The sequence below is a fragment of the Dermochelys coriacea genome, chromosome 4, assembly GCF_009764565.3.
Source record: "Dermochelys coriacea isolate rDerCor1 chromosome 4, rDerCor1.pri.v4, whole genome shotgun sequence".
NCBI lineage: Eukaryota > Metazoa > Chordata > Testudines > Dermochelyidae > Dermochelys > Dermochelys coriacea.
In genome coordinates, this window is record NC_050071.1 from 96,816,474 (window position 1) to 96,843,164 (window position 26,691).

General features: G+C 43.8%; 1 long non-coding RNA gene across 1 annotated transcript; it reads left to right on the forward strand.

Moving 5' to 3' along the window:
* Positions 1-10,707: 10,707 nt before the first annotated feature.
* Positions 10,708-25,918, forward strand: LOC119854806. The gene is made up of 2 exons (XR_005292637.2): positions 10,708-11,081; positions 25,334-25,918. It is a non-coding gene; the product is annotated as an uncharacterized LOC119854806 (long non-coding RNA).
* The last annotated feature ends 773 nt before the right edge of the window (positions 25,919-26,691 follow it).

The following is a 26,691-nucleotide window of genomic DNA, read 5'->3' on the forward strand; positions in this document are numbered from 1 at the left end:
GAAAGTGGTGCTGGAAGAAATCTCGAAAATAATCAAGTCCAGCCCCGTACACTGAGGCAAGACCAAATAAATTAGACCATCCCTGACAGGAATTTGTCCAATCTGTTTTTAAAAAAACTCCAATGATGGGGATTCCATAACTTTCCTTGGAAGCCTATTCCAGAGTTTAACTATCCGTATAGTTAATATATTTTTCCTAATATCTAACCTAAATCTCCCTTGCTGCAGATTAAGCCCATTGCTTCTTGTCCTATCTTTAGTGGACACGGAGAACAATTGATCACATCCTCTTATAACAGCCCTTAATATATTTGAAGACAGTTACCATATTCTTTTGTGCTTATTTTCTCAGTCTCCCCTCAACCGTCTTTTCTTAAGACTAACATGCCCAGATTTTTTTTGTAACCTTTCCCCATAGCTCTGGTTTTCTGAATCTTTTATCATTTGTTCCTCTCCTCTGAACTCTCCAGTTACTTCACATCTATCCTAAAGTGTGGCACCCACAATTGGATACAGTACTCTAGCTGAGGCCTCACCAGTACCAAGTAGAGCAAGACAATTTCTTTCAGTTTCTTACATACACTCCTGTTAACACACCCCAGAATATTAGCCATTTTTGCAACTGCATCACCTTGCTGACTAATATACAATTTGTGATCCATTATAACCCCAAAAGCCTAAGGCTATGTCTACACTACGAAAGTACTCCGATTTAAAAAGAAGTCAATTTTTGGAACAGATTGTATAAAGTAGAGTGCATGTGTCCACATTAAGCACATTAATTCGGCGGTGTGTATCCACAATACTGTGGCAAGCATCGACATTCCAAGCGGTGCACTGTGGGTAGCTATCCCACAGTCCCCGCTGTCCATTGGAATTCTGGGCTGAGCTCCCAATGCCTGATGGGGCCAAAAATTTTGTTGTAGGTGGTTAAGGGTAAACGTTGTCAGTCAACCCTCCCGCCCCCTCTCCCTCCATGAAAGCAACAGCAGAAAATCATTTCACACCCTTTTCCCTGGATTGCCTGAGCAGACACCATAGCATGGCAAGCATGAAGCCTGTTCAGCTCACCACAGCAGTTATGACCATTGTAACGATCTCTAGCATTATCGTGCAGTTTATGCACAACCAGCATCTGAAAAACCAGGCGAGGAGGCAACAGTAGTGCAGTGATGAGGACATGAACACAGATTTCTCTAAAACTGTGGTCCCCGACAATTTGGAGATCATGGTGTTACTGGGGCAGGCTCATGCCATGGAATGCCGATTCTGGACCCGGGAAACAAGCACAAAGTGGTGGGACCACATAGTGTTGCAGGTTTGGGATGATTCCCAGTGGCTCCAAAACTTTCGCATGCATAAGGGCACTTTCATGGAACTTTGACTTGCTTTCCCCTGCCCTGAAGTGCAAGAATACCAAGATGAGAGCAGCCCTCACAGTTCACAAGCGAGTGGCAATAGCCCTGTGGAAGCTTGCAATGCCAGACAGCTACCGGTCAGTCAGTAATCAATTTGGAGTGGGCAAATCTACTGTGGGGATTGCTGTGATGCAAGTAGCCAGCGCAATCATTGAGCTGCTGCTGTCAAAGGTAGTGTATCTGGGAAATGTGCAGGTCATACTAGATGGCTTTGCTGCAATGGGATTCCCTAACTGTGGTGGGGCTATAGACGGAACGCATATCCCTATCATGGGACCAAACTACCAGGGCAGCCAGTACATAAATCACAAGGGGTACTTTTCAATGGTGCTGAAGGCACTGGTGGATCACAAGGGACATTTCACCGACATCAATATGGGATGGCCAGGAAAGGTTCATGATGCTCGCATCTTCAGGAACTCTGGTCTGTTTAAACGACTGCAGGAAGGGATTTACTTCTCAGACCAGAAAATAACTGTTGGGGATGTTGAAATGCCTATAGTTATTGGTGGGGACCCAGCCTAACCCTTAATGCCCTGGCTCAGAAGCCATACATAGGCACCCTGGATAGTAGTAAGGAGCTGTTCAGCTATAGGCTGAGCAAGTGCAGAATGGTGGTAGTGTGCATTTGGACATTTAAAGGGTCGCTGGTGCAGTTTACTGATTCGCTCAGACCTCAGCGAAACCAATATTCCTGTTGTTGTTGCTGCTTGCTGTGTGTTCCACAATCTCTGAGAGTAAGGGGGAGACTGAGCAAATCGCCTGGCCACTGACTACATGCAGCCAGACACCAGGGCGGTTAGAAAAGCACAGCAGGAAGTGCTGCGCATCAGAGAAGCTTTGAAAACCAGTTATATGACTGGGCAGGGTACTGTGTGACACTTCTGTTTCTCCTTGATGAAAACCTGGGGAGGGGCTGCAGCGGCAGTCTGTGATTCTGCTGCTGTTCATGAACCTCCAGCAGACGCCAGAGCATGTCCCTTTGATCCCGCAGTAGCCCCAGCGTTGCATCCTGCCTCCTCTGATCTTCCTGCCACCACCTCTCATGTTCATCAGCCACTTTCCTGTACTCTGCTATTGTGTCTCTCCACACATTCTGCTGAGCTCTGTCAGTGCCAGACGACTGCATGAGCTCAGAGAACATTTCATCATACATGCATTTTTTTTTTTTTGCTGCCTTATCTGAGATAGCCTTTGGGATGGAGGAGGGAGGCTTGAAACATTTGCAGCTGCTGGAGGGGGAAAAAAACATTTTACAGAACAATGGCTATTCTCTTTCACAGTCAACAAAACTATTCACTTTACACAGCCCATGTGATTTTAGTACAAGGTCGCATTTTGCATCTTATATTGAGTGCCTGCAGCTTTGATGTTTGAGATCACACATGCAGTGCCGGGCAACAGAATTCAGCTTGCAGGCAGCCATGGTAAGCCATAGTCTTTCGGCTTCTGCAACCTTCATAATAGCAGCGCCCTCCTCTCCCATACCAAGCAAAGCATATTGAATTGGCCATTTAGGGTGGCAGTTTTCCTGTTAACGTGCAGCAGCAGAAACCAAACTAACCCCCCCCCGCATCCAATTCTCTGGGATGATTGCTTTACCCCTCACCCCACCACATGGCTGGTATCAGGGAAGATCCCTGCTAGCCAAATGCAAACAGCTCAGCACCAATACCCCACTTCCCCACTGCATGGCTAACTGCAGGGAGGATTTCTTTTCAGCCAAAGGCAAACAGCCCAGTAGGAATGGCCACCTCTGAATGTCCCCTTAATTAAATTCCCCTATTTCAACCAGTTACCATGAACGATATCACTCTCCTGAGGATAACACAGAGATGAAAAACGGATGTTGCTTGAATGCCAGCAAACACCAGGACCATATGCTGCCAGGCTTTGTCATGCAATGATACCAGATTACTCGCTACTAGCATGGTGTGGTAAAGTGTCCTATCATGGAGGATGGAATAAGGCTGCTCTCCCCAGAAACCTTCTGCAAAGGCTTTTAGAGTACCTCCAGGAGAGCTTCATGGAAATGTCCCTGAAGGATTTCCGCTCCATCCCCAGACATGTTAACAGACTTTTCCATTAGCTGTACTGGCCACAAATGCATCCCAAGTCATCAGGGCTAATTAATCATTAAAAAAACGCTTGCTTTTATAACATGTATTATATTTAAAAAGGTACACTCACCAGAGGTCCCTTCTCCAGCTTGGTCGGGTTGGGAGGGTATTTCAGTCAGGGTGATAAAAAGATCCTGGCTGTTGGGGAGAACAGTGTGCTGTGTGCTCTCCTCAAGCTCGTCTTCCTCCTCCTCATCTTCCCCATCCGCAAAATCCTCAGACATGGTAGAGAGTACCACATCATTGGAGTCCACGGACAGGGGTGGGGTAGTGATGGTGGCCCCCCTTAGAATTACATGCAGCTCCACGTAGACACGGCATGTCTGGGGCTCTGTCCCGGAATGTCCGTTTGACTCTTTGGTTTTCTGGTATGCTTTCTGAGCTCCTTAAGTTTCACACGGCACTGTGTTGTGTCCCTGATGTAGCCTCTGTCCCTCAAGGCCTCAGATTTTTTGAAATGTTTTGACATTTCGTCTTTTGCAACATAGTTCTGATAGCACGGATTCCTCTTCCCATACAGCGATCAGATCCAGTACCTCTCGTTCAGTCCATGCTGGAGATCTTTCGATTCTGGGACTGCATGGTCACCTGTGCTGATGAGCTCACCTGGCAAAACACTAAATGAGATTCAAAAGTTCCCGGGGCTTTTCCTGTACACCTGGCCAGTGCATCCAAGTTCAGAGTGCTGTCCAGAGCAGTCATAATGGTGCACTGTGGGATAACTCTGGGAGGCCAATACCTTCAAATTGCATCCACACTAACCCTAATTCGAAACGGCGATGTCGATTTCAGCACTAATCCCCCTCGTTGGGGAGGAGTACAGAACTTGGTTTTAAGAGACGTTCTTGTTAACTGCTGGAAAACAGTGGGGGGTGGGGTGAAGTAAAACTATTTCTCCCCCCCCCACACTGTTCCTCAGAGGTTCTTGTTAACTGCTGGAAATGGCCCACCTTGCTTGTCACCATGAAAGGTTTTCCTCCTCCACCCCCCACCCCCGCTGGTGATGGCTCATCTTAAGTGATCACTCTCCTTACAGTGTGTATGATAAAACCCATTGTTTCATGTTCTCTGTGTGTATATAAATCTCCCCACTGTATTTTCCACCGAATGCATCCGATGAAGTGAGCTGTAGCTCACGAAAGCTTGTGCTCAAATAAATTTGTTAGTCTCTAAGGTGCCACAAGTACTCCTTTTCTTTTTGCAAATACAGACTAACACAGCTGCTACTCTGAAACCTGTCCTTAGGCTTCTTAGAACTTGACCTGACTTGGGTGTAAAATCTCTAATCAAGCTTAGAGCAGTAGATATTTGCAAGTAACCAGACACGGCTGTTGTCCATACAATAAATATATCCCCTTAGCTTTCTCATTTAAAGGGTATTCATAATTACGATAAATATTTTGAATAATATGTTAAGGAGGTCTTATGTAAACAGCCTATTTGGAAGGGAGTTATGCTGGTACTGAGAGACGTAATTGTCTTTGTCGATGGCAGTCTGGGTGGTTGAAGATTTTCCACACTATATACTTTTTTGTAACCTGTACTGTCGCTTGAGAAATAGCCCAATTCCTGGATTAGATGCCATTTACTGCACCAGCTCAAAAAACAGAATACCTATTACATAGTGAAAATGTCTTGATTATATTGGCTGTATTTGCCTGGTCAGCAACAAGCACAAGAAAGTATGTGAAAGAGGCTTCTTATGACCTAGATGAAATATAGTCATTTAACTCTTCTTACTTTATTTTTGTATATAGCTTCAGAGGAGGAAGACTGATTTTAGAAAACAAGTTAATCTTGTGTGTTTAGTATTTGTATTTTTAAAATTTGTATCCATTTTTAAGATGGGTTGATTTTAAAACACGGATTTCTTATGTACGTTATGACCTAAGGCTAAGAAATTTGATTCCCATATTAGCCTCATTTCAAAGCCGTATGTCCATATAAACTATCTGCAGGCTGATTTGGAAGCTGCCATCCCTCCTATAAACAGATTCCATTTAGTTGCATAACTGGCCGGAATTATAACAGATCAATCAGCTGCTGCAATAAAGGTGCTTTGTCTGGGACTAATGGTTTCTGGGGGAAGGAGTTTTATGGCTTGAGAAAATTACTGCACTAGTTTTTGTTTAATTTGTTTGAACATTTAATGGGACATCAAAGATGCCTGAAGATTTTGGAAAGATGTTTAAGATTAAAAAAAAAACCAATCCCCAATAAATAAGAATACCATTTTGGAACACTACTGCTATTCACAAAGTTTTTGGACCTGTGGTGACCACAACCCACAAGGGTTAATTTTCAGGCTTTTATTGCTTTGTCAAAATCTTAAAATTTCTCAGCTGTTCTTATTTAAAGTACGGGAAATTTTTAAAAATCTGATACCCCCTGCAAAGTAAATTCCTGATTGTGAATGTAAAAAATGTCTGCTGTTGAGATTGCATTCTTCTTCTCCCTGTTATGTACTGACCTAAAGAGAGTTTTAAAACAAGCCATAACTGACTTGTAGTTTACACAGGTTTCAGAGTAGCAGCCGTGTTAGTCTGTATTCGCAAAAAGAAAAGGAGTACTTGTGGCACCTTAGAGACTAACAAATTTATTAGAGCATAAGCTTTTGTGAGCTACAGCTCACTTCATCGGATGCTTATGCTCTAATAAATTTGTTAGTCTCTAAGGTGCCACAAGTACTCCTTTTCTTTTTGTAGTTTACACAGTTACATGAAACAAGACACGATTAATAGATTTTAAGGCTAGAAAGGACATTTATGACCATCTAATCTGACCTCCTGCATAACACAGGCAATAGAACTTCACCTGGTAATTTCTGCATCATTCCCATATAAGGGAATAGAAAAGTAAGTGAAAAAATGAGGAGGTATTAAATGACAGAAGAGGGAGCAGGGAAAAATCAGAAGTCAGCTCATGCTTCTGAGCAGCAGCAGCAGGACAAACATCACATTGGGTATGTGGATCAAGAACTTGAGAGGTAATGTCTGATCCTAATCACTTGACTACACCAAATACAAATTACCTCATTCAGTTTGCACTTTTCTGACTGTTCATTAAACAAAACAAACAGATCGCTCCATTTACATAATTCTTTTTATAATGGTTAAAACAACAAATTTCTAATTAAAATATTATATTCTTAGAAATAGAATTCTCGGAAGTCTTTTCTATGCTGACAGCCCATACATGACCTTACACACCATGTGCACAATTAACATAGAGTTTATGTTGTGTTTAGATCCTCGTGCTGACCCTCTACACTGGGATCAACCAACGTCAGTCAAAGGTATTCTGTGTTTCTCAGCATTTCTGTGAACATACAGAAACTCTATTCCAGATTTCCTCACAAATCTGCCCAATTAACTCCTCAGTAACCTGGACATAACATTTTCTAGTTTATTATCTGAACAGGTAACATTCTCATCTCAGAACTCGAACAAAAACAAATGAGACACCCAACAATAAATAAAAGTAATCTTAATACTGATGAAATCATTTCAAATTGCATGAAAACATGTTTTTCAACCCTTAAGTGGACATACTTGGACACTTTTTTTACAACTGGAATATATTCACACCTATAAATCAATTTTTATAGTATGCACACCTATAAACCCTTAACTATAGTGTAACAGAGTAGTAGTATAACATGAGAATATGTAAATATATTTCACACTGTATTTTTTGCATTAGGTATGTTAAGTGCATTATACACTTAAATTTCCAGTAGCTTACAGTGGTGGCATGAACTGATGATGTTCTGTCATTGCAAGATATTATCCTGTTATCACAAAGCTGTATCTGTTAATGCTTTTGGCTCCTATTTTCAGACTGAAACATCATGCCTGTTTATTGCACACAGTGAAGAACTGTATACTGCATCACACCAAGCTGAACATTAATATAGTTGGGTGAAAAGTTTAGCGCTGGTCTAACACATGCTGTTGTCCAGCTATTTTCCAAATATTACAGTGATCAAATTAATATTTTGTCATTAGAATATGATTAACTAGCACCAGAAAACAGTATTGCATGTTTCTATTATTTTCCCCAATATAATCCATCTCCACTTGTACAACGTAAAAGATTTTCCCCTTCCCATGCCCAATAAGCTTTCTTAACTTCTGTTGCAAGTATTAAAGATTTTCAGTCCATTTAAATTTGAAAGGTTTTATTATTTTTCTGGTATTTCTTTACAAAAACAGGTTTTTCTAAAGTGTATAGACAGTACAGCAATGCACTTCTAATATCTAGTTCTGTAGTTATTTAATCTTGAAATCGTCTATCATTCAGAAACCTCTAGTACTGTGATCTTATAGTTTATGATGCCAGCAGAGCTCTCTTGATTAAATTATTTCCTTGAGATTAAATTTAGAATTCCCTAACCCTCCTTGTGTTTTTTATACTATCTGTGGTTTTTATAATGCCTGCCTAAAGACCTCTTCAAACATCTCAGTATTAATCAAAAACAAACCTACTTTTACCCTCTTGACTCTTAATATCAGCAACAGGAAACTGAAACCTTTTTGTTTTAATTTAAAACAAATTAATGTCTCTTTGTGATGTGCTCTGGAATAGGTACTACTTATGAGATATTAAAAGTAAAAAATGAAAAATCAGTAATCAAACTGGATATAGTCCTAAAGAAAATGATCCTGGGAAGCCTGTGTTTGGAATGGGATGCATGGCCCTCGTGATGCGATGTGTCTGACTACTAAATTGCATAGATTTGTTACCCAAAACGCTGAAATGTAACACAATATGCATCTAAACAACAAAGTCCCTCAACTGAATGTAGTTCATATACAGGTCAGGATATATAAGCTAGTCTTCCTTCTGAGGATCAATCATATCACTGCCAGTGTTGGCATAAAGCTATACAAGACTATGATTAATCTACCACTGCAATTTCAAATTTCCCTGTATACTGTGCAAGTGTACTCTCTGGACAAGTAACTGAACTCTACTCCCCCAGGGTCAACATTACCATAAACACCTCCCTGATTTAAGTTTCCAGTGTGAATACCAGCAGTTTTTTTCCCTTTGTCAGCCATTCCAGCTTATCTGGGAGGGAAAAAACTACAAGTGGCCAAATTAGGTTTAGGGCCAATGCATGAGCAGGTCAAGTACTCTGGTCCCACAACTGAACTCAACAAGTCTGTAACAGAATTTTGAGGCAGCTCATTGAGCTGAAATTTTAAGGTCTCAGAATCAGAGCCGTGAAAAATGTAATGCATTAAAGGTTGTATATAGTAAAGTGAAAGTCAATTACGTCTGGGTGGATATCCAAGTGGTGTGCCTTTCTAAAAAACTTTAAACAAATATTTTTAGATCATCTCTTTGCCATTTTCCTCCAGTACATCATTGTTCCTTCTTGACTGATCTACAGAATTAGCATAAATTAATAAGATATAGAAGCTCCTGAATTTGGAAGTAAAATGATGTGTTAATGACTCCATTTACTTTGCAATGGATCCTTTCAAAATATCTTTCATCATTTAAGTCTGCAGAATGTTGCAGCAGGAAAATCTTTGAAGGACATGTAAATCTTAAAACTTGTCTACACTAACACTTAGTTCACTGCAAGCTGGTGTGTCACTCTACCCAGCACTAGCCAGTGACACACTAAATGTCCATGTGGAACCTGCTGATGCACATTAACAGACTATTAGGGCACTTCAAGGCAGGGTCAATCAAAGAACACTGTTGAACTGGTAGTGCTCATCAGCAGGACCCACATTAACAGTTAGTGTGCAACAGGGTAATGCAGGTATATTCACACCCCAGCTTGCTGCAAACTAAACTTTCCTGTACTCAAGCCCTTAGTTTAATGCAGTTACAAATTCTATTTGCTGCGAAGTTCCAAATCTCTGACTTAAGCCCTAATATTGTCAAACAATTAAATAGCCATTGAGTACGTTGCTTTGGATACTCTTTTCCACGAGTTTTTCATTGGTTGGGGAAGTCTCACTTTTTTCTCTTTCTGGATTCAACTCTATGCCTTCTCATTGCCTATCAGGATAACCACTGTACTCAGAATCCGGGCCACAGGATCCTTTCAGAGTCACAGCACAGACTTCAGGTGTCACTCAGTCTACAGTCTCCTGTGTTCTGTCTCAATTTCTAAGATCCCTCTTGAGACATGCATTCAGTACACAGAGTTCCCCACCAACAGAAAGAAACATGGGAGAATTCTATGAAATTCTGTATTGTGCAGTTGACAGCACACATGTTAACAGGAACCCATGAGAAATGCATAGCCTACAATAAATAAGCTAAGGACCTGTTATATAAACATCATGGATGTACGCATGAGATTCATGGCTATGGTGGGCAGATTCCCAGAACTGTCACTTCTACATCTGGTCAAAATCTGACCTGTCCAGGAACTTCTTCACTAGCAAGTTCCATGGGGGGTTGGCTAATTAAGAAATACTCTTTCTTCCTCTTCTGAACTAGTCTTGTCTCTAGACTCGCCTCCAGTCTTTCTCCCCTTTCACACACTAACTGTAAAGGCTGACATGTGCTGTCATCTCATTTGACTTTGGGGTTACACAGAAGACAATGATACTACCTTTTTACTACCTTTTTACTGTGACAAGAGAATTTTGCCTCAGTTGCCCAGAATGCCTGTTAAGCTTTGAATGGAAAATCTGCAGAAAAACTTCAGAAGGGGTTTAAATTAGCTGAAATTATAAAATTGCTTAATTGAACATAAAATAAGTGGACCTTTTGACATGCTTAGAACAGTGATTATTTTTTAAGAACAAGGCTTTAATTAAATAGAAATTAACAATAGCTTAAATCTAGTAATGGCAGCTATAGGGTTACAGAATGTAGTGGGAAATCCCATAGAGATATATGGTGGTTTATAGAAACCAATGGGTCTTTAGCTAGGGTTCATCCAAAGGTCAACTAAGAAAACTCCATAGGAATACATGGGAGCCCATAGGATATAATGGAAGGAACTGTTACATTAGAATGAGTCAGCAAAATCCCATAGGGATACACTGTAGCCCATAGAACTGAATGGGGCTTCTGTCATGTGATGTAGGTACATGTGACTGGTGATGACATCACAGCTCAGCTTCAAGCTGATTGGTTGAATTATGATAATAAATTATGTAATGCTGCAAAGTCGTATATAAAGGCAGCAACCGGCAGGCTAAAACCTTTTAGAGATACAGACCAGCAAAAGAGCAGAACACTCCAGACACCTAGGCAAGAGAAGCCACCTGAGAAACTGCATTGAAGAGCTGCTTGAAAGCTAGCAATTGTAACAGCAGCAGCCATCCACCCCAAGATTCCCAGGTTGCCTTGGCAGTAGCTGTTTTTGGCACCCCACCTGCAAGAGGCCTCCACGGCAGCCCAGCAGGGCTACCATCTCCTACCTGAGGATCTGGTTTACCTCTGGCTGAAACAGAAGTGAACAGCCCAGCTGCCAACAGCCCACCTAGGGACAACGCTCTCAAAAAGACTCGTCAGAGAAGGAAGGACCATTTGTGATATTCAGAGGGAATTTAAAGAAGCTTCTGTAAGTTAAAATCTCTCTCTTTAACATCCTGAAGCATATGGGTTTTGCCTGTCGATAAAGCTGGATGCATGCAGTTTGAGTGAGATCTCCCTGCCCATTTAGTACCTGTTAGGCCAGCATCTACTAAATGTTTAGTATTAATTAGTTAGTATTAGATGTTAATATAACAATTGATTGTTATAGATGTTTAATTGCTATATATGTAATAGATGTTGCCTGCTTGTTAGTTATATTGTTACATTGCTTTAGAGTATTAAGTGAATGTATATGTAATAGATATTCTTCTTTGAGTCCTTGCTCATATCTATTCCAATTAGGTGTGTGTGCGCCGCGTGCACGATCGTCGGAAGATTTTTATGCCAGCAACACTCAGTAGGTCAGCTGAGGTGGCCCCTGGAGTGGTGCCTTCATGGCACCGGATATATGCCCTAGCTGACCCAGCACCCCCTCAGTTCCAACGACCGTCACAGGCGGTAAGAAGGAACTGTGAGCGCAGCATAGCTGATCTCTACTCTCCCTAGCATTTGCTTTAGTACCTGTTAATAGTTTGTGATTAGTTGTTAGTAGTTAATAGTTACTTAGTATACTTAGATTTAGTTAACTCAGTGGGGTGGAATGGGGTCTTCTCCCTTCTCCACCGTCTCAGTACCGGGACCCACGCCTGGGTCTCCAGACTTCAAACCTGCTCGGCTTGCCTGAAGCCAATGCCAACGGGAGACCCCCACAACTCTTGTCTAAGGTATCTGGGGGAATCCCACCAAGCGGACAAGTGCTGCATTTGCAAAGCCTTCAAGCCAAGGACCAAAAAGAAGCAGGACTTCAGACTGAAGCAGCTCCTTAGCCTGGTCCCTTCCTCCGCGCACTGGGACTTGGTGTCGTCTTCGGTGCGGAGTGCCCCTGTGGCACCGACTGGTCCGGCACTGCGTTCGGACTCTAAGACTCACAGCGCCAGGTCTCCCCAGCACCTCCACCACCATGGCGCCAGTCCCTATCTCCGGGCCAGAAGAAGCAACGCAAGCAGGTGCTGACGACTCCTTGTTTGTTGGTTCGACAGCCACCGACACTTCCCACACTGCAGTTGGAGCTGCATCCATTGCCGGAGCACACAGGACAAGTAATGGCTCCTGCACTGTCAACTCTGAAGTCGCAAGGGTCGTCAAGTCCGGTGGATGTAAGCTCCCCGGTGCACACCGTGATCGAGCTGAGGCTGCCCTCCACACCGAAGACCTTTTCAACAGCGCGGGACTTGAATGCGCTCACAGAGCCAACTCCCCTGCAGCCAGCGGCATCTCTGGTGCGGGCAGTGCCGTCAAAGGGAAAACCGTCCCTGATATGACCGCTGTCACCAAGTGAAGCAGGATGGCACCGGTCCCGATCTTGGTCCCAGCACCTTTCATGGCGTCACTTGCAGTCCCAGCACCGATATCGTTCTCGGCGCCGGTCGTACTCGCAACACCGCTCCGGCTTGCAGAGATCCGAATAGTGGTATGCCGGTACTGATCGGACTCCCAGCACTGGTCAGAGTGGCACTCGACCCGGAGCCAATCCTGGTGCCAATCTCGCTGGAGGTTGCCATCGAAATCCAGATCAGGCTCCCGGTACCAATACAACCACAGGCACTGATCAATGTCTTGGTACCATTCTGCATCACACCACCGGACCATGGCACTGTACAACACCAGAGGATTCTGCACCGATATGTACGGCACCGCCTTGGCCATCTCACTCTGCTTCCATGTCATCCTGCTCACAAGGTAGCCACCACACCCAGGACCAGGGCGAGGACGGTGCAGGCCAGTGGCTGGATGAAAGCCAGGACCAAGGCCAAGGACCTCCACAGTGGTCTTTTTGTACCCCCTGGGCATACCATCAGCCCAAGGGGTTCCTTCGGGGGCTTCCCATTCTGCCCCTTTGGAGCCCCAAGTACCGGAGGCCACTGTGTCTTATCCCCCACTAGGGGGTTCTGAGGTGACTGCTCCAGCACCAATGTAGGCCCACCCCCTAGCGTGGTGGACCTTGGGCAACAAGAAGACCTCACGCAGGATCCCTTAGTCCCAGGGGTATCTTCCTTGTGCTCGCCTGATGAGGCAGTGGCAGGGACTACGGTTTCAGGGTAGTCCTCCTATGGACCTCTGCACCCACCAGGAACTGCTCCACAGGATGGCGCGCAATATGAACCTCCAGGTAGAGGAGGTGGTGGAGGTAGAGGACCCGGTGGTTGACATTCTGTCAGCAGAGGCACCGTCCAGAGTGGCCCTCCCAGTCATACGAACTATACAGGCCAATGCCAAGACAATCTGGAAGTCACCAGCCTCTATTCCACCTTCGGCCAAGGGGGTGGAAAGGAAGTACTTTGTCCCCTCAAAGGAGTACCTCTATACACACCCCCAACCATGCTCCCTTGTCATGGCTTCGGTCAACGAGAAGGAATGGCACAGTCAGCAGGCCCCGGTGCCTAAATCAAAGGACGCTAGACACCTAGACTTGTTTGGGCACAAAGTGTACTTGGCCGAGGCTTGCAGCTCAGGGTGGCCAACCAGCAGGCACTCCTGAGCTGATATGATTATAATTTGTGGCGCTCTATGGAAAAATTCAAAGAGTTGGTTCCACAGGAGTCCAGAGAGGAATTTGGGGCTCTAGTAGAGGAGAGCAAGAAGGTGGCCAGAACCTCCCTACAAGCCTCTCTGGACACGGCAGACTCAGCAGCTAAGACCCTGGCCTTGGATATAGCCATGTGCCGCATCTTGTGGCTGCAGGTCTCTGGCTTACCACCAGAGTTGCAGTAGATCCTCCAGGACCTGCCCTTTGATGGCCAGGGCCTATTCTCCAAAAAGACAGACTCAAGGCTGTAGAGTCTGAAGGACTCAAGAATTATCATGCACTCTCTGGGAATGCATACCCCAATAACGAAGAGAAGGCCCTTCAGCCCACAGCCTCAGAGATCCTACCCTCCCCCTCGGCCAATACAGGACTTCTTTAGAAGATGCGGCCGAGATGGTAAAAGAAAACAAACTGGCCACCAAGCCAGTCAAGGCCAGGGCCCTCCCAAGCCATCAGCAGGGTCTAAGCAGAACTTTTGAAGGTGCGCCTCAGGATGGAGCACCAGTCTCCGTTCAGGATCCTTCCCCACCTTTCCAAGATCATCTCTCCCCTTTTCTCCATGTGGGATATCACTGTTAGGGGGCTTATTCCTTCACCCACTTACTTCCCTGGTCCTTCTCACATGAACAGAGAGCAACAATACCTGAAGTCCAAAGGTGCAAACAATTCGATGTTTATTGGGGTGAACTTCCAGCAAGCGTGATTCCAGTTTCCTTCCTTGTTGCCCCTTCCCAGCTCTGATACCACAGAGCCTTACACCTGTGTCCCTGTTCCCATTCCTGCCCTTAGCCAAACATGATTCCAATTTCCCCACCCCCATTCCCTGTTCCTGTTTCCCCCCCACACCCACCCACTTCCTGATTCACTGCAGACTATATAGTAAAACTTGAGTTCTGCTTAGCTATACCTTAACCAATTATTTTCCTGAAATTTAACTAACCAATCCTAACATATTGTTACATGATTATGTAACCAATTATTTCCCACCATCTTAATTAGTTTACACCCAGCAAAATTAATTATATAGCAGACAGAAACAATCACAGAACCAGACAGAGTATACAGACAAACAATGGCAAAGTGGGAACTACAATGACAAAACAATACAGAAGTGAGGATTTCACATCCCAGCTATTGATAAGTGAGTTCTTGCCAGACAGGATGCTATCAAACTAAGTTTCCTTTTACATATTCTAGGCACTTCCCTTTCTCTGGAGGCGATAGGCATTATCAGGACAGGATTGTATTCCTAACGGCCCAATAGCACCTTATTTCAATGTGACTAGTTTGGAATGTGAGGATGTGACCGGTCGCTTCCCAGCTTATGGCTGCCTCTGCTGCTTAGCCAAAGGCCTTAGTCTAAGAACAGGGTCTCAGACTGTCACAGTAAGAGAAGGACCTTATGTTGGCAGACAGTGATTTTGATTCTTTCTCTTATACCTCTATAACTAGGCAAGTGATAGGAATACACCTAAAATTCTTAGAGTCTAGGCCTTTACAGAGAGGCCTGAATATCTATATCCTAACAATCACATAACATCAGACCATGGGGTCCTACGCATGGTGGAAAGGGGTTACTCCCTCCAATCTGCTTCCCCCACCCCAGCCGTTCCTCTTCAGGGATCCTTCTCTCACACACCCCCTTCCACAGGAGATCCAATCACTCCTAGCTGTGGGAGTGATAGAGGAGGTTCCAAGAGTCATGGGGCAGGGGTTTTTACTCCCGCTACTTCCTAATCCCCAAGGTCAAGGGCGAGCTTCAGCCCATCCTGGACTTACACCAACTCAACAAATTCACGGTAGAGTTGAAGTTCCGCATGGTCTCACGAGGGACCATTATTCCTTTCTTAGATCCTGGAGACTGGTACGCCGCCCTCGACAAGAAGGACACATACTTCCACATTGCAATCTACCCAGCACACAGACATTTCCTTCGCTTTGTGGTAAATCAACAGCACTTTCAATTCACCGTCCTTCCTTTCGGCCTGTCCATGGCTCCCAGGGTGTTTACCAAGTGCATAGCTGTTGTGGCTGCCTCCCTTCATCGACAATGGATCCAAGTGTTCTCATATCTCGACAACTAGCTTATGTGGGGTAGCTCCAGGGATCAGGTGCAGTCTCATGTTCAGCTCACCATGAACATGTTCAATCGACTGGGCCTCCTGACTGGGCCTCCTCAGTCGCAAAATCCACTCTGGTACCAACCCAGAGGATAGAATTCATAGGAGCAGTCTTAGACTCAGGCCTAGCCCAGGCACTTCTACCGGAAACACACTTCCAATCCCTGGTGAACATCGTCCACAGCCTGCAAAGCTTCCTGACTTCGACCATGAAAACATGCTTATGCCTCCTGGGATACATGACCTCTTGCACGTATGTGACCATGCACGCTAGGCTACAACTACATCCACTCCAAGCCTGGTTATCAAAAGTATACCACCCAGGTTGGGACAGTTTGAGCATAGTGGTTACCATCCCGCCAGGGATATTAGCCTCTCTAGGCTGGTGGCTGGACCCCCAAACCAGTGTAAAAAGGGGTGCCATTTCACATCCCACAGCCCTCAGTGTCCCTAGCCATGGATGCATCATCCCTGAGATGGGGAGCCCCCCTCGGGAACCTCCGTACACAGGAGCTATGGTCGGCAGGAGAGTTATCCCTGCACATCAACATATGGGAACTCAGAGCAGTGCGCCTGGCGTGTGAAGCATTCCGAAAGCGCATTCAAGGCCATTGTGTTGCAGTCCTAACAGACAACACAATGGCTGTTTTACATCAACAAGCAAGGGGGAGCTTGGTCGTCGTCCCCCTCTGTCAGGAGGCCACTCGTCTGTGGGAATTCTGTATAGCCCACTCGATCCATCTGGTGGCATCGTGTCTCCCAGGAGTCCAGAACACCTTAGCAGACCACCTCAGCGAGTGGTTGGTTTGCCTGGACTTCATCCACTCGGTCTTCCTGAAGTGGGGCTTTCCTGTGATAGACCTATTTGCCTCTCATGAGAATCGGAAATGCCAAGTGTTCTGCTCTCTACAAGGATGATCTCTACGGGTTCCCTGTTGGACGCCTTCCTAATACAGTAGAAGGATCAACTGTGCTATGCCTTTCCTCCATTCCCGCTAGTCCACAGGGTCCTTCTCAAGCTGTGCAGGGACAGAGCCCATCTGATTTTGGTCATCCCGGCATGGCCCAGACAGCACTGGTATACCACTCTCTCTTAGAGCTGTTGGTGGACACTCCAATTCCACTCCCACTGTGGCCAGACCTGATCACTCAAGACCACTGACGACTCTGTCATCCTGACCTGCAATCTCTCTACTTCACAGCGTGGATGCTGCATGGCTAACTTAATCTGAGCTGTGCTGCTCTCGCTTCGTACAGCAGGTCCTTTTGGGTAGCAGAAAGCCCTCTACCAGGTCCACATACTTAGCCAAGTGGAAGTGTTTTTTTTCCTGCTGGTCCACTTAGAGGCTTACGGCCCCGCTACAGGCATCAGTACCTATCATCTTGGACTACCTCCTGTTCTTAAAACAGCAGGGCTTGGCAATATCATCCATCAGAGTGCACCTGGCAGGTATTTCGGCTTTACACCTGGGCAAAACAGCATTTGGTCTTCTCCAATCCCATGGTCAGCAGATTTCTCAAGGGGTTGGAGTGCCTGTTCCCATAATTCGACAACCAGTCCCTTTGTGGGATCTGAACCTGGTCCTCTCCAAACTCATGGCTGCCCCGTTCGAGCCTATGGCCACCTGCTTGCTCCTGTACCTTTCCTGGAAGACAGCCCTCCTCATAGCTATCACCTCAGTGAGGCATGTGTCTGAGCTCAGGACACTCACATCGGAACCACCGTATATGGTGTTCCATAAGGACAAGATACAACTGCAACCCCACCCGGCCTTCCTCCCTAAGGTGGTGTCTGCCTTCCATCTCAACCAGAACATCTTCGTCCCCGTCTTCTACCCGAAGCCACACACCTCTTGATGGGAACAACAGCTAGCACTCCCTGGACGTTCGCAGGGCCCTTGCCTTCTACATCGAGCAAATGAAACCTTTCAGAAAAACATCACAGCTGTTTGTTAGTTGGTGTGGCAGACCGGATGAAGGGCCTTCTGGTCTCCTCCCAGCGCATCTTATCCTGGATCACATCATGCATCTGTGCGTGCTATGACTTGGCTGGTGTCCCAACTACGCACCTTACCGCCCACTCCACGCTGGCTCAGGCTTCATCTTCTGCTTTCCTGGCCCATGTACCCATACAGGAGATATGTAGGGCAGCGACTTGGTCATCGGTGCATACCTTCACTGCCCACTATGCAATAATTCAGCAGTCCAGGGGTGATGCTGCATTTGGTTCACCGGTCCTTTACTCTGCGACATCTCACTCCGACCCCAACACCTAGGTAAGACTTGGGAGTCCCCTAATTAGAATAGATATGAGCAAGCACTTGGAGAAGAAAAGAGGGTTTCTCACCTATGTTACTGTTCAAGGTGTGTTGCTCATATCCATTCCAAACTTGCCCTCCTTCACCTCTGTTGGAGTAGCCGGAAAGAAGGAACTTGGGGTGCTGGGTTGGCTGAGGCATGTATCCAGCACCATGAAGGTGCCACTCCAGGGGGCACCTCAGCCAACCCACTGAGTGTTGCTGGGGTAAAAATCTTCTGACGATCATGCATGCAGCACGCGCACACACCTAATTGGAATGGATATGAGCAACACATCTCTAAGAACAGCAGTTACAAAGGTGAGTAACCATCTTTTGTTAGAGTATATATTATAGAGTTAAATGGAATTGTTGTTGCCGTGTTGTGTATTTATTTATTGTGCTGCTTCCTTTACATTGTATCTGTAACCTTTATTGTTTTATTTTTACTTCTATCTCTCCTCTTTTTTTTTATTGTAACCTCTCACTTCAAAATACATTATTATTTTCAAAATTTACTGCTTGCTGCCTACTCTTGATCGGAGGGCTATATCTGTGTCCTTCAAGAGGAAAGTTAGCTGACCTCGATTGGTGGCTTTTCTCTGGAAAATCCATAGGGTGGGCCACAATCTTTCCTACTGGAATAGGCAAACTGAAAATAGAGTCTTAAATTCAAGAGCTGGGTTCAGATCTTCAGATAACAGTACTGTCTCTGAAAAACAGCATTGCCCTACACAAATCCATAAGTATGGTGAGAAAGAATGCATGCACCTCTGGCAAACCAGTTTCCTTCCCCAGAATTACTTTACTACCTGGACAAATCAAAATGGTCGGATGTATTTACTGTAGTTTGAAAGGAGAAGTTATGACAAAGTAACAGCGTATAAAATAGCAAATGGTATGATAGCAATGTAGTACAAAATCACAAAGATTACCAATTGTCACATTTCAGGGCATAAACTGATCACCATCTGTGGTCAGGAAGAAACTTCCTATGGCACAGCACAATTTGGTGTATTATGAGAGGATAGGTCTTCCTAAGAAATATCTAGCATTAGCCATAGTAGAGACATTACTGTACTACAATAGGTTATTATTTGTACTGTGGTAGCACATAGGAGCCTCATCAGAAATAAGAACACGAAATGTGCTAGTCACTGTATAAACATAACAAAAAGAACTACTAGTCTAATTCCAGTATGGCAGTGCACATGTTCACAGCACATCCCTGCTTCTCAGTCAGTATTGTCAATCTTTTTAAAATTATGTTGAATTACTTACACCTGTCATACTAAAAGTATGTCTGACTTGACATACTTTCATATAAAAGTACAATAAAATTGAATTATTTTACCATAAAGTATATTAACCTTTTGAACGTATGATGACAGGTTTCAGAGTAGCCACCGTGTTAGTCTGTATTCGCAAAAAGAAAAGGAGTACTTGTGGCACCTTAGACTAACAAATTTATTTGAGCATAAGCTTTCGTGAGCTACAGCTCACTTCATCGGATGCATTTGGTGGAAAATACAGAGGGGAGATTGATATACACACACACACAGAGAACATCAAACTTGTGTGTGTATATCAATCTCCCCTCTGTATTTTCCACCAAATGCATCCGATGAAGTGAGCTGTAGCTCACGAAAGCTTATGCTCAAATAAATTTGTTAGTCTCTAAGGTGCCACAAGTACTCCTTTTCTTTTGAATGTAGTGATTTACAAGCTTACATAAAATTTTATTATTCCTCATCTTCATTATTGCATTCTCTTTTAGGTTAAAAAATCCCCTACAATAATGTAGGGAAAGTGGCAAAAGCATGGTCCAGTGGATATGGTGCAGAGGTTTGAGAATGTGGAGATTTATTGCTGCTTATGCCACAGATTGGTGGGCTCTTTATCTTGGGCCCAAGTTGATGAAACTGTTGATAATTCACATGGACAATCCCTATTTTTAAAAAAGGTCCAGCATCTGCCTAAACAAACATAGCAGAAACTATCATTTTTAAGTGTTTGCTTGGAGGAATAGGTAACCCTATAGAATATAGCACCATACTGTACTATTTGGGGAAACCTTTTGTTATATATCCAATCTGGCAGTACCATGGTTCCACTCTGTCCATCAGGAATTAGTGGTAATGTAGCAAGAGATTTTTGCCTTTAGCTAGCTGAATTACCTTAAATAAAAGCTTGCAGAAAAACCTCAGAAGGGGTTTACAATTTGGAGAAATTATAACTCTTAATTAGACAATTAAAGAGTGGTGATAGTATCAGGACCCTTTGATATGCATAAAAGAGTAATTTTAAGATTAAAGTTTAAATTAAAAAAGAATTAATAGTAGTTTAAAATTAGAAAATCCAGTAATGGCAGAGGGATGATGCAACAGAGATACAGTATTGCATCACTTTGGGTGGGGAATGACTCCACAGAAAATCTCTCCACTGTATTTTCCACTGAATGCATTGGATGAAGTGAGCTGTAGCTCATGAAAGCTTATGCTCAAATAAATTTGTTAGTCTCTAAGGTGCCACAAGTACTCCTTTTTCTTTTTGCGAATACAGACTAACACAGCTGCTACTCTGAAACCTACCTTAGTTAGTGGGTTGGATAAATTGTAAATTAAGGTTTTAAATTAAAAGCATCATTGGTTTAATATAATTGGATCTAAATCTTCTGGTAACTGTAAAGTTAAAGAAAGAAGGAAATAGAGGAGAAAGTAAGAGGGAACTAGGACAGAAACTTGCATTTCATGTGCATTTAAGTATCTCAAACTCCCACTCACTTCCAGAATGCTGCACACATTAGAAAATCATTATTCCAGAACAGTCAGTCAAATTGAATTGGTGTTCAGGTGACAGAGTTTGAAGAGGATACATAAGAGACATCTACTGTTAAGAAGAAATCAAACCAAGAATTTCCTTTCAAGATTGGTTATCAGATCCTGAATTTAAAAATCAGATTGCAAAAATGAGTAAGGGATTGCCTGCTACACAATGCATCCAGCTCCATTTTCTGTAAGGGGAAAAAAATGAAGGTGCTGGTACAATCAGAAATCACGTAGAAGAACAAATTGCTGCTTAGTGAAAATCTCAAGTGAAAATATATACCATTTCAATTTCTACAGGTCCTCCTGAGACGTATGTTGATTGACACAGACACTGAAACACACACTCAGGAACAAGCATGAGAGAATTCTATGAAATAGAAAACATCCCATCAGTACGGGGAGCAGTAGATAATGTGTGTTAACACAGGAATTCAAGAAAAGATGCATATGCCTACATGAATAGAAGCGGGATCTAGCCATTGAACGTGACAGCTGTCTGCAATGCATGCCTGATAGTCACAGACATGGTGGCCAGGATTCTATCATGTCTCCTACACCTAGTCAATATCCAGCTTTGTTGTCCAGGCACTTCATTGCTAGCATGATGATCGTGAGGACTGGCTAATGGTATGAAATGCTTCCTCTCCCTATTTTGAAACAACGTTGCCTCTGGATCCCCATTCCACTACGAGCACAGTCCATTCCACCAGTCACTCTCCTCTTTTCCTGCACCAACCTTCATAAATGCTGACTTGTACTGTCATTTAACTTTACATTGGACCTTCACAGGAGACAGAGGATACTGACATTGCACTGCCTCCAAAATATGATATAATATGAACAATCACTGAAAGAGTCTTTGACATATTTGGCCTCATCAAGATTCATTTCTGAGCCTTACAATGCTGTGGAAGCCAATGGTTGCTGGCATCCACAAAGAAGTTTCAGGTATTTGGTTGCTGTACCACAGTCCATTATATATATCACTCTTTGAGGATGCTAAAGTACTCCTCAGATGAAGCGGTTGAAAATGATATGGATGAAGCATCTGTGTCTGGGCATGTGGATACACATTGGTCCTTGGACATGAAGGCACATGTGGTGGAGACTTTCTTCATGTAGGGAATTGCATGCACCTGATCCATGCTCAGTTCCCTATAGTATCATTCTGCCTGGGCATAGATTGGCTCTGTTACACTTGTGCTCACACACAGGATACCACCAACTGTTGGGAAGGAAGGCAGTGCAAGTCATGGATGTGATCACAGTAAAACACCAAAATATCCTCAATTTGAGAGAGCAGGGAGAACAGCCACTGTGGGCCTTGGCCACTGCTGTGACATATTATAAAGACATATTTCAAGGAGATGGACACCTAGATGGCAAACTAAAGTTAGAAACAGACCCCAATGTGAAGCCTGTGAGTCTACCAAAATGTAAAGTCCCATTAGCCTTAGCGGAGCCACTGAAGAAGGAACTGGCAAGCTTGCAAAGAACAGGCATTATTACACCGACTGAAACTAGCCCAGAGTGGATTGGCAGCCTTGAATTGGTAAGAGAACTTTCAGGTAAACAGAGGATCTCCAGTGAACAGAGCACTGAATAAAAGTCCCTACCCTTTAAAAACAACTGGGGACATATAGCCCGATTGTCCAGGGCAGAAGTGATGTCAAGAATGGGTACTAACTTCTGGTATATTGAGCCAGATAAGCCATCCAGCCACTTGACAACCTTTGCTACACCTTTTAGCAGGTACTGCTGGATACAAACACCTATGGGCATCAGCCTGGCCCCAGACGGGAGTTGGTGTAAACTGAATAGGTACTAAAGGACTTCCAGGCATTAAGACTGTAGCTAAAGATATTCTTATTGTAGGTGAAGGAGGAAGAGACAATCAAAGGAAGAGACAATCCAAGGCCATTTACCAAGCTGCAACAACTCTGAAACAGGTACCAGAAGTGGGATATTAGGATGAATGCAGATAAGATGAAGAGAATTGAGGTCCCCTAAATCAGACCTCTGACCTCCAAGGGATTCCAGTCTGATCCTGAGAAACAGAGCCACTAGGCAAACCAAAGGATGTGAAGGAAGTCCAGCAATTTGTAGGGATGGCTATCTTTCCAGATTCTGCTCACATCTATCAGAAACCTGTGAACCTTTGAGACTTTTAATATACAATGATGTAGCATGGGAATGGCCAGAGACCCAAGAATAGGCATTTGAAAAAGTAAATAAAATCATTAATGAGGCACCAGTCCTAGAGTACTATAACTCTACAGAGCAGCTAGAGCTACAGTGTGATGCCTCAGGAGGAAGAATAGGAGCAGCACTGATGCAGAGCCTGTAGCCCATAGCCTTTGGTAACAGAGCCCTGACAAACACAGAAAGTGAATATGCTCAGAGAGAAGAAGCCACTTACTCGCTGTGCTCTTTGCAACAGACTGATTCTATCAGTTCACCTTTGGGCATCTTAGGTGCAGTCTGATCAAACTCTGAGACATCATCATAAAGAAGATACTGCTGAGTGCAGTCAACTGACTGCAATGCATGTTGTTGAGACTCTAGTGCTATGACTGAAGGATAAAGTACTGGTGGCAGATAAGCTGAGCAGGGCATACCTGCCAGAGTATAACACCGATGGCTTTGTGAAACAGGAGACAAGAATCTATCAGCATGCTACCATACCTTCACATCTTTGATGGAAGGCTCCAGGCAAACCAACAAAGGACCATCCAGGATGAAACACTACAGGCAGCAAAATGACAAACTCCAGGGTTGGCCATAACCCAAAGAGCAAGTGCCACAGGAAGTTACCCTATACTATCAGGCAAGATACAAACTGTGGGTGCAATACAGAATTTTGTTTAAAGGGTAACAATCCCAACAGATTTAAGACCCAACATGAGACAGATACTCACTTCACACCAGGCCTGAGATGAGCCAGGAAGTGTATTGTTATGTTGGAAGGAATTAATGGCTGCCATCAATCACAGACCTGTTAAAGCTGATGGGTGTACTGACCACCCTTAACCTGGCTAAATAGAAGCCACAATTAAATGTCCTTTTGTCTAGTGACAGTTGAAACTATACAAGCCACTGCCCAATGTGCTACCTAGCATAGCAAGACCTGAACAGAGGCTAAGCCATGTGGGCTGAAGGTTTTCCCTGGAAACTGATTGTAAACACAGGGGCTGGGGTATTGATTTGGTTACAGCTGTGTGTGAGACAGAGCAACCAGAAAGCTACAGGAAAACCAGTAGACAGGGAGAGAAGCAGTGGTGAGCATGACTCTGTGAGGAAGCCAATTATACAGAGGATTTTTCAGCTGCTTTCTGTGTGCTGAAGTTGTTCAGCACTAGGCGCTGTCCAACATCAATGGTGCTGATCTCTCACCATTAACTGAAGCAGAGAAAAGATCAAGATTTGAGTTTATGTAAATTAGCAAAATGGGAGTGGTGACAGTGAAACACAATGATAAGGTGTGTGTACAAGTATGTAATTTGTTTGGTAATTATATGAAAGTTTTAAGAGTCACACTGGGGAAAACAAGATGGTGACCACAAGGAATTAGAGTTGTGAAAACCAAAGTAATGGCCTTAGGATATTCAGCCAGTGGCAGGCAGGCAGACTGGGGTGAAACAAAGGTCACTCCAATCTCCTGAAGGGAAGGTCAGTCAAGTAGAACACAAGTTTTCAAATAGGTCCAGCTCTAAAGGTGCAGGTTTTCAATCAGGTCCATATTCTAAAAGGCTCAATGCTGATTGGTGGGTCAATGTATATAAGCCAGAGTGCTGACAGCTTTCCAAGTCTGCCTAAAGCAAGCACATTGGCTTATTTCTTTACATAGCTGGTTGCTTGTTTTGGGGCTTTTCTGGGAGGTGGCTGCTGCTTTTTTTTAATTTCCCACAGGACAGCATGATTGGCTCCCAGCCCTGGCCAATTAGCTAAAAAAAGCTTTAACGGTGATTATCCCGGTTACACAATCTGCTTTTAAAGAAGTTTTAAAAGCTGCATGTTTCCTTTCATTTTCAGGCAGTTTGGAACTTGTTCCTCCTGAGTGTCAGATTGCTACATGTGCTTCTTGTGTGCCCTACAGTGTCTACTCTCTTTTTCCACTGACATCCTGCCTGGTAAAGAGGGGTTGGATAGTCTGGTACAGGGGGGGTTGTGGTTTGTTTGGATCCAGGGGGAAGAGGAGGTGGTACTGATAGCAGTTGTGTGTGCTTGCATGCTACTCACTGCCTGCTGTGTTTCCCCCCTGCCTACTCCATGGGGCTGGCTGCCACAGCCACCTGAATTACTAGGTACAGGGGGAGTCGGTTGGTCTGGAACAGGGGTTTTGTAGTACTGAAAGATATTTTATTTCTATTTACTGTAACAATGTTCAATATTGTTTGTTGGTACAGGGATTGGCTCGTTTTTGGCTTGTTTTGAAAGGCAGTGCAGCTTTATTATCTTGTGAGACTTGGCTTACTCATTGGAGTGAAAGGAAGGTGCACTGGAGTGAAAGAAAAACAGATCAGAAGCAACTAAAAGCTAAAAATCAGAAGAAAGAAGGCAGAAGTAACAGTAGCAGCAACACCAGGTTTTGACAGATCAGAAAGACCCTTTCAGAGGGAGTCAAGACATCAGAAGTAAGCCTAATAATTTTTAGCCTTCAATTGAAGCATGTATTTGTATGCATATGCCTGAGTTAATAAAACTAGATCTCCATGTGTGTAGGTCTCTGTTTAATGCAGACTGCTGTTAGCAAGGCATGTGACTGGCCATTGCATACAGAATGTAACCAATCAAAACTTTATTAATTGTATAGTATCATAGTATTGGTTATTTGAATATTATAATATTGAATATTTGAATATGTATGTGTTGATAGAGCTTGCTGGTATTCTAATTCATGCTGTTATGTTTAGTTTATTCTTTCAATATATGCATTAGACTTATTGTATTAGGGAATATTGTGTTAAATAAAGATTTTGTTTTAGAAGAAATTACTGCCTGAGTGTTAAACCTTTTGAGTGGACGGAAGACTGTACTCCCATGTACTCCCAAGGGTTAATGGAACTAGTCTGTTCTGGGGAGTCCTCTACTGCTCAGAGACAAACTCCCTGGAAAACCTGGGGAATTCCTCTAGGGCAAGCAACCTCCTGTTATGGCCCAAAACAGTCCAAACTGACAATTGAATTGTTAGAGTAGAAAGGCCACTGTGGGGTGCTTTGTCTGAATTTTGGGGTAACACCAAGGGAGAGCTGCTTTTGTGTGCAAAGGGTATTAATCCACAGGAGAGTCTACAGCCTTATAAAATCCTAACCCTGGAAAAAGGTTGGAACAGGCCTGTTCACTTTCAAAGACAGGAAATACATTGTCACTGTAGATTACTACTCCTGTTTCTCATTTGTGAGATACTTTCACAATAAATCTTTTAAAAACTGTTTTGTGCAATATTCTTATCTTGATGGTCCTGAGAAGATTCACTTTCTATGGTTCCTTTTACTGAGACCAGAACAAATTTTCATAAAATATATCCATCTGTAGTATTAAAACAGCTTGAGATTCAAGCCTGCTCCCATTGACTTCAGATGATGGAAGCATATGTGATCTCCACAACAGGGGATTTCAATGCCAACTGCATTGTAAAAAGGACAGACTTTAGCAAGTGTGACACTTCCTTCGCTAGGTACCCAGGGTTGTGAAGCACCTCACCAATACCTGCTCTTGACCCTAGTCTACACTACAGGTTTAGGTCAAATTTAGCAGCATTAGG